This window comes from Paroedura picta, chromosome 5 (assembly GCF_049243985.1).
Source record: "Paroedura picta isolate Pp20150507F chromosome 5, Ppicta_v3.0, whole genome shotgun sequence".
NCBI classification, from domain to species: Eukaryota; Metazoa; Chordata; class Lepidosauria; order Squamata; family Gekkonidae; genus Paroedura; species Paroedura picta.
This window is the reverse complement of record NC_135373.1, coordinates 128,754,263-128,760,716: the sequence shown is the minus strand read 5'-3', so window position 1 is coordinate 128,760,716 and position 6,454 is coordinate 128,754,263. Positions and strand designations below refer to the sequence as shown.

At 58.4% G+C, this 6,454-nt stretch overlaps 2 long non-coding RNA genes across 2 annotated transcripts; one reads left to right on the top strand and one right to left on the bottom strand.

Annotated features, from left to right (window-relative positions):
* Window positions 1-1,343: 1,343 nt before the first annotated feature.
* On the bottom strand, window positions 1,344-4,097 carry LOC143838761 (uncharacterized). The gene is made up of 3 exons (XR_013231456.1): window positions 3,889-4,097; window positions 2,796-3,002; window positions 1,344-1,622 (listed from the first exon to the last, which is right to left on the bottom strand). It is a non-coding gene; the product is annotated as an uncharacterized LOC143838761 (long non-coding RNA).
* Window positions 4,098-4,156: 59 nt separating this feature from the next.
* LOC143838760 (uncharacterized) lies at window positions 4,157-6,271 on the top strand. The gene is made up of 2 exons (XR_013231455.1): window positions 4,157-4,184; window positions 4,881-6,271. It is a non-coding gene; the product is annotated as an uncharacterized LOC143838760 (long non-coding RNA).
* The last annotated feature ends 183 nt before the right edge of the window (window positions 6,272-6,454 follow it).

Genomic DNA, 6,454 nt, shown 5'->3' with positions numbered 1-6,454 from the left:
CGTCGGGCAGGCCGGCTGCAGAGTCCCCGTTTGTCAACGCGCTCCAGGCCTGCCCCGGGAAAGGCAGGGGCAGGGCAGCGGCCGGCGTCTCCGCGGGGCCCGGCTCGCTTGGCTCTGCTGCTCTCCAGCGGACACGTGTGGGATTGCGGCGCTGAAAGACCCAGTCGCTCCATTGATGGCATCGATTCGATTCCATCCCTCAACCGCCCCTCTCGCCCTCCCAGGGCTCAGAGCAGCGCACAGAACTGCAATGAGAAGCAATAGCAAAAGCGCCCTCCCAGGGCTCCGTCTAGGCGCCTCGTGGATAGGCAAGGCCGAGGAGAGAGGGGGCTCAGCAGCCCAGGGTGATGCCCTGGAGTCTGCCCCCCCCTCCAAAACAGCTATTTGGTTCAGGGCAGCTGACCTCTGTGGTCTGGAGATGAGGGGCAATTCCAGGAGAACTCCAGGCCCCATCAGTACATGAGAAGAGCCCTGCGGGATATGGCCAGGGAGGGCCCATTCAGTCCAGCCACTGGGCCCATGCCGTTCCTCTGGAGGGCCAGTCCTTTTGCCAATGCTGACTCCTGGCACAGCTGACTGCCGCTGATGGTGGAAGTTCCTTTTAGTCACCATGGCCGGTAGCCCCAGTACTAATCTAGCTACCTTTGAAAGCTGTCTATGCCTGTGGCCATCACTCCATCCTCTGGCACCAAATCCCACACTTTAATCATTCGCTGTGTTAAAAAGTAGTTTGTTTTGCCTGCCAGGCATCTCCCACCCTCCGGCTTCACTGGACGCCCTCAAGCTCTACTGTTTGGGCAGAATTATCTCTGTCTCTGGCAGCTGTTTTCCGTGTGTTCCAGCTCAAGCTTTTCTTTCCTGTTTCAGAGAGCGGGTGGCAAAAATCGTACCCCCCCTTGCCTAGCCCTGAGTCAGAGCTCAGCAGCATGGTATGGGGTAGATGCCCATTGGAAAGGCAGAAGGGGCCAGAGGGAGGTCAGGGTGAAGCCAGAACCAATCAAAGGGAAATCAGTTAATTCAGCAGCTGGGGCATGTGTGTGTGTGGGGGGAGAGGAGGATAGAACTGCTCCCAGCTGCTCGTAGACTAATTAGTATTAACAGAAAACCAGATCCCATCAAGGCAGGGCCCGGGTGAGACATGCTAGGCCACAGGCCACAGGCAGTGCTTTGCTGCCTGACCCAACCGGGTCTCCCGAACCCAAGAGGAAGAAACCTGGCTGTTGTCAGCTGACGGGGCTCTGCCCTCCTCTGATTTAGCCTCCCCACCCCCCTTGTGTCCCTCTGCTGAAACAGACCCCATCCGACCTTAAATACAGAGGAGGCACCTTTACTTGAGGGGGTCCAAGTTCTTTCTTTTTATTATTATTATATTATAAGCTTTTTTATTTTTTTAAGGCAGAAATATACAGGAAAGAGCCACTCTTATTACATCATCTCCCCATCCCTCCTCCTCCTCCCACAGTCTTGAGGCGTCTTTTAACAGGCAAGATAATAATCCATATTAAAAGGCCCCTTCCTGGAATTCTGCTGCTGGTTTTCTGTTGACTCTCAAAGTAAGTTCCACCATTTTTGATCGCTCAGCCACTCCACTGACTGCCAGTCCTTGGCCAGGAACAGCCTTGCTGCCGTCCGTCGTAGCAGAGGGGAAAATAAGGTTTAGCTTGAGAAGATAAAATATCTGGACAAAGGCTTAACAACACAGGCTTCATAGGAAACTTGATTTTAAACATCTCTTCTAATACATCATGTGCTTTTGCCCAAAACATTTACTTTCCCACATCTCCACCCCATATGAAAAAAGGACCCCACTTTTTTGTCACATTTTCAGCAAGTGCCATCCTCCCCAAGGGCCCCCCTCCTATGGCACCCACCAGAACTCCGCCCTTTAATGCTCCCCACAGTCTTCTACTGTTTCATGTTGCTTGTTGTTTCACTTCATTCATTAGGGTTAATCTGTATGGTTGTGAGTGTCCTGCACAGTGCAGGGGGTTGTCCTGCACAGTGCAGGAGGTCCCTTCTAACTCTATGATTCTATAAATATAATAAATAAATATTATTATACCCCTTAGCCAGTTTTGCGATTACTTTAGGTGTGATATACGATCTATAAAACATCTTGTACCAGTTTTCTGTTAACATTTGGCTATTTGTTAATTTGGGAATCTTAACCCTTATACAAGAGCCTCTTGTGGCGCTGAGTGGTAAGGCAGCAGACATGCAGTCTGAAAGCTCTGCCCATGAGGCTGGGAGTTCAATCCCAGCAGCCAGCTCAAGGTTGACTCAGCCTTCCATCCTTCTGAGGTCGGTAAAATGAGTACCCAGCTTGCTGGGGGGTAAACGGTAATGACTGGGGAAGGCACTGGCAAACCACCCCGTATTGAGTCTGCCATGAAAACGCTAGAGGGCGTCACCCCAAGGGTCAGACATGCCCCGGTGCTTGCACAGGGGATACCTTTACCTTTAACCCATATACACTCCCCCTCTTCCATCGTAATAGTGGTCTGAATATTCTGCATCCATTTAATTGTACAATTCTTTACCTCTTCAGTTTCAAATCTCAGCAATCTTTTATATATTTGGCCCTGAAGATGCAGTTTAGCTTGAAATAAAATATTCTCAAATTCCGGGAGCAAAGATCTTAAATCTGTTTGCTTAGTAAATTCTGTCTTAAACCTGGAAGCAGCTGATTATGTTCTAAACATTTTTATTTCGACTCCTTCTGTCTTGAGAGTTTGAAAATCTTTTAATTCTCCTGTGAGTAGTTCTAAGTTCTTAAGGCATTTAATGTAGCTCACCTGGCAGCCACGTGGTCCAAGACGGCTCTTCTGAAATAAGGGATGGGTAGGATTTTGCTCCACAGACACACAGCATTGAAAAGGGGCAGCTGAACTGTCAAGGCATGAAGGTCGTCTAGCATGACTCCGGGCTAACCAAGGGTGTCTAAAAAAGCAGGGAGCTTCTTCCACTTTGGCGGCAGGACCAAGGGAAGCGCGGAAAGCAGCCTGCAAGTGGCAAAAATGGACACCGCTCTGATCTCTGCCTTCAATCAGTTTGTCCCCGTCTTTTTGCATTGATTGACAGAGGAATAAAAAAGAATCCTCCACCTTAAGACGAACAAGAGGGAACTTCTGTTCAGAGCACTGGAGCCAGGGAGCCTCTGGAGAGTCCCCCAGGAGCTTACCAAGCGACCCTCAGGGGCCTCCAAAAACCCAAAATTAAAGGCACTGATCCCAGGCCATCCACCAGGGCAAGGGCCAGCGACAGTTTGGGGAGGGGGCGGGACTCTGCAAGCTCCCAGGTTTCACAAAGCCCTGCTGACTGGCCGTGTCTCCACAAACACAGGGGGCCTGACCCACAATTCAAGCCATGTCCCCAAACCAGGGTCCTCCACAGCACCTGGTCACCTGTGGGGAGGGGGGTGGGGAGAAAGGAAGGCCGGAGACACCCTGGTGGGGGGGGGGGGTGGAAAGAATGAGACCTGCCCAGGCCACAGGAGGAGGCCACTGGGGAAGCGAAGAAGCTAACCCCCCCTCTTCTCTGCCCAAGGGAAAGCCTACCTGGGTAGCTTTAAAACGCCCCCTTTGGAGAAACTCAGGTGCGTGGGGGGGGGGCAGAGGTCAAGGAGGGCCTGCGCCCAGCCCCGGCCAGGCGAGACACCCCTCGCCCACAGCACAAGGCAGTCTATCTGACCGTCCGGGGGCCTGGCTCACCGCCTGGCCTTGCCTCCCCGCCCGCTCATCCGGGATTTTCCACGGAGCCTACTTGGGGCCCCGGGACCTTCGCGGCGGGCGGGTGTGCAGGGGGGAGGGGCCCCGGCGCTCCTGGGCCCCGTGCCCTCCCCTTTCCTGGGACGGCCAGCCCTGCCCCGCCTCTCACCACCTGGCCCACCTCGCCGGGCTGTTGTGAGCCGGCAAGCCGAGGAGTGCTCCTCCCCCGCCTCCTGCTTGCCGGGGTGGGGGGAGCAGGCAGCGGTGGGCGCGTCCGCGGGACCGAGCCCGTACCCACAGCGGGGGCAGCACGGCGTTGCCTCCCGGCCTGGAGGGTCCCCTTCCTGAGGGAGGGGCATTCCCCCGGGGCCCCGCCCCCTGGGCGCCCTCTTTCATGGCGGGCGGGGCTACAAAAGGAGAGGGAGGGAGAGGGAGGGAGGGGCGCCGGAGACCGTTTGCCCCGCCGTGGCTCCGCTGGTAAGCAGGGGGGGGGTTAGGAGGGGGGTGTCTTGGCGCGGTGCTCCGTCGCTCCTCCCGGCCTAGAGGCAGTCTACCTGCGGGGAGGGGGTCGTGGAGCCGGGCTGCCCGCCGGGGAGGGATTCGACGCCATCGGCTTTTGGTGCTGGGGGCGGCCAGGGTTGGGCTCGGAGGAAGTGAGGGGTGTCTCCAGCCCCCGCGAAGTTACGCCGGCGGGCGGGGCACCCTCTCGGGAGTCCATCCCTCTCCTTCCCACGGCCTGAACAAAAGTTCTGGCCGCTCGGACCGAGGCACCGCCTCTGTGAGGGCGAAGCTGGTGTCTGAGCATGCACAGAGTGCCGGGCGCTTCCTCCAGCGGCTCGGGCGCAGAAGCCGCTTTCGCTCGGGCGGAGCCTCATTCTCCTCTCCCCCCTCGGCCTGCCAAGCGTGCAGGGTTGCCAACCTCCAGGCAGGGCATTTCACTTACTCTCAGGGTTAGGGATTCTGTCGCAACCTCCTTTGCAGCGTTTCCTCCTGTCCCAGAACCTGCCTCCTTTGCTAAAGTTCCAGCCCGGAGTTGGCAACCCTGTAAGTATGCCCCCCCCCCCGACGGTGGCTCCCCTGGGACCTTCCTTTGCCTGTCCTCTTGCACTCCCCTTTCTCCCCCTCCCGCCCCCCCCTCCAGTCTCAGAGCTCGTTCTGCCTTGTTCTGCTTAGGAGAGAGCTGCACCTGCCCATGGAGGCTGTGCCTTACCCAGACCGCCGGATTCGCACCAGGCTCCCTGTCATCGTGAAGCAGGTGCTGAAGCTGTACGGCCTGGGCCTGCTGCTGTCCTTCCTGGCGGCCCTCCTTGGACTGATGAGCTTCCTCGGCGACTGGGTGCCCCTCCCAGGCCGGGGGCCCTTCCTTCCCGGCCGCCTGGTGGAGAGGCCCCCTGGGCCCCCCGCAGAGGAGGGGGAGCTGCAGGACGGCAGGGCCCCCTCCGCCTCCTAGTCCGCAGTGCCCAGGCGGGTCTACCCCTCCGTGCGTGTCTGACTGAGGGGGGCGGGGGGGGACGGAACCGCATCTGCCTGGACTTCTGCGCTGCAGCGTCTGTGCCCGCCTCGCAAGGGGGACCCCACTCTGCTGTGCCTGTGCATGAGGACTGTGTGCCCAGCAGGCACTTCTCTGCTTCCCTGGAACAACAGCCTCACTCTGCACTGGACTGTCCTGCAGTGCAGGCCCACGAGGCTCTGGCTTCTGCTGGGCCCTTTTCTGCTCGCACTGTTCCTTGCGGGATCTGTGTGGGAAGCAGGGGGCGGGCGTGGGAGATGAGGCCCCAAGGAGCCCCCCCCCCCCGCAGAAGACCCTGGCCCTGAGGAGAACGGCTGCCTCTGGTATCCAGACCGAGGGCTGCTGTCCTGCGGGGGGGGGGGGGTGCCCTCCGCGGCCTCTTCCTTTGACTAGTGGAGCCCTGGCGTGTGTGTGGGGGGGGGGACTGACTTTCTGGCACCTGCGTGCTTGCTGGGCCGTGGGGCCTCTTGCCTGGGGAGGGGGCCAGGCGGTCCTTGAATCGTGGCCAGGGCACTGCCTCTCTGGCAAGCCAGACCGGCCCAGTGAGGGGTCCTGGGTGGGGGGTGGCATCGGGGAGAAGCAGGGATGACAATTGGTTGGGTGGCAGCCATGGGAGGGCAAGGCAAGAGACCCACTGGTGGGGGGAGGGGTCGCACCAAATCCCCCTTTCAGCATAGGGCAGTAGAGCAGTCTTTCAGCAGGAGGGTGTGTGTGTGTGGGGGGTCTCCTCCTAGAGAATTGGATCATAGGCCCTCGGGGGTCCTTGGCAGATCCTGGCTGTGGGGGTCTGCAGTGGCCCCTCTGGGGGTCTGCTTGGAACAATAGGAGAAGCCAGAGTCTTGGTCCTCTGCTGCAGGCAGGCCTGTGGGGTGGGCCTGGGCCGGGTAGTTCAGTTTTCTGTGGGTCTCTGGGGGGTGGGGTTGGGGGGCAGGGGTCATGGATGTGCCTGCTGTATGTGGGCTGGCTTAAGAATGCCTTGGAAGGACATTTCTACAGTGTCCCTTATGATACGATATCGATTTAAATAAATGCTCATGTTTCTTTTTTTCCAAAAGGGCCTCTTGCTTTCCTGGGTGGGGCTGGGCTGGGGGTGGGGCCTCAAAGCTCTTGCGTCTGGGGGCCTCTGGAGCCAAAGGATGGGGCTGTGCCCCAGGCAATTCCTCAGAAGGGGTGCCCTGCTGGCCAGAGTGTCTTTGTAGAGTTGTTTGCCCGGGTTAATGCGTGGGTGGGAGACCCC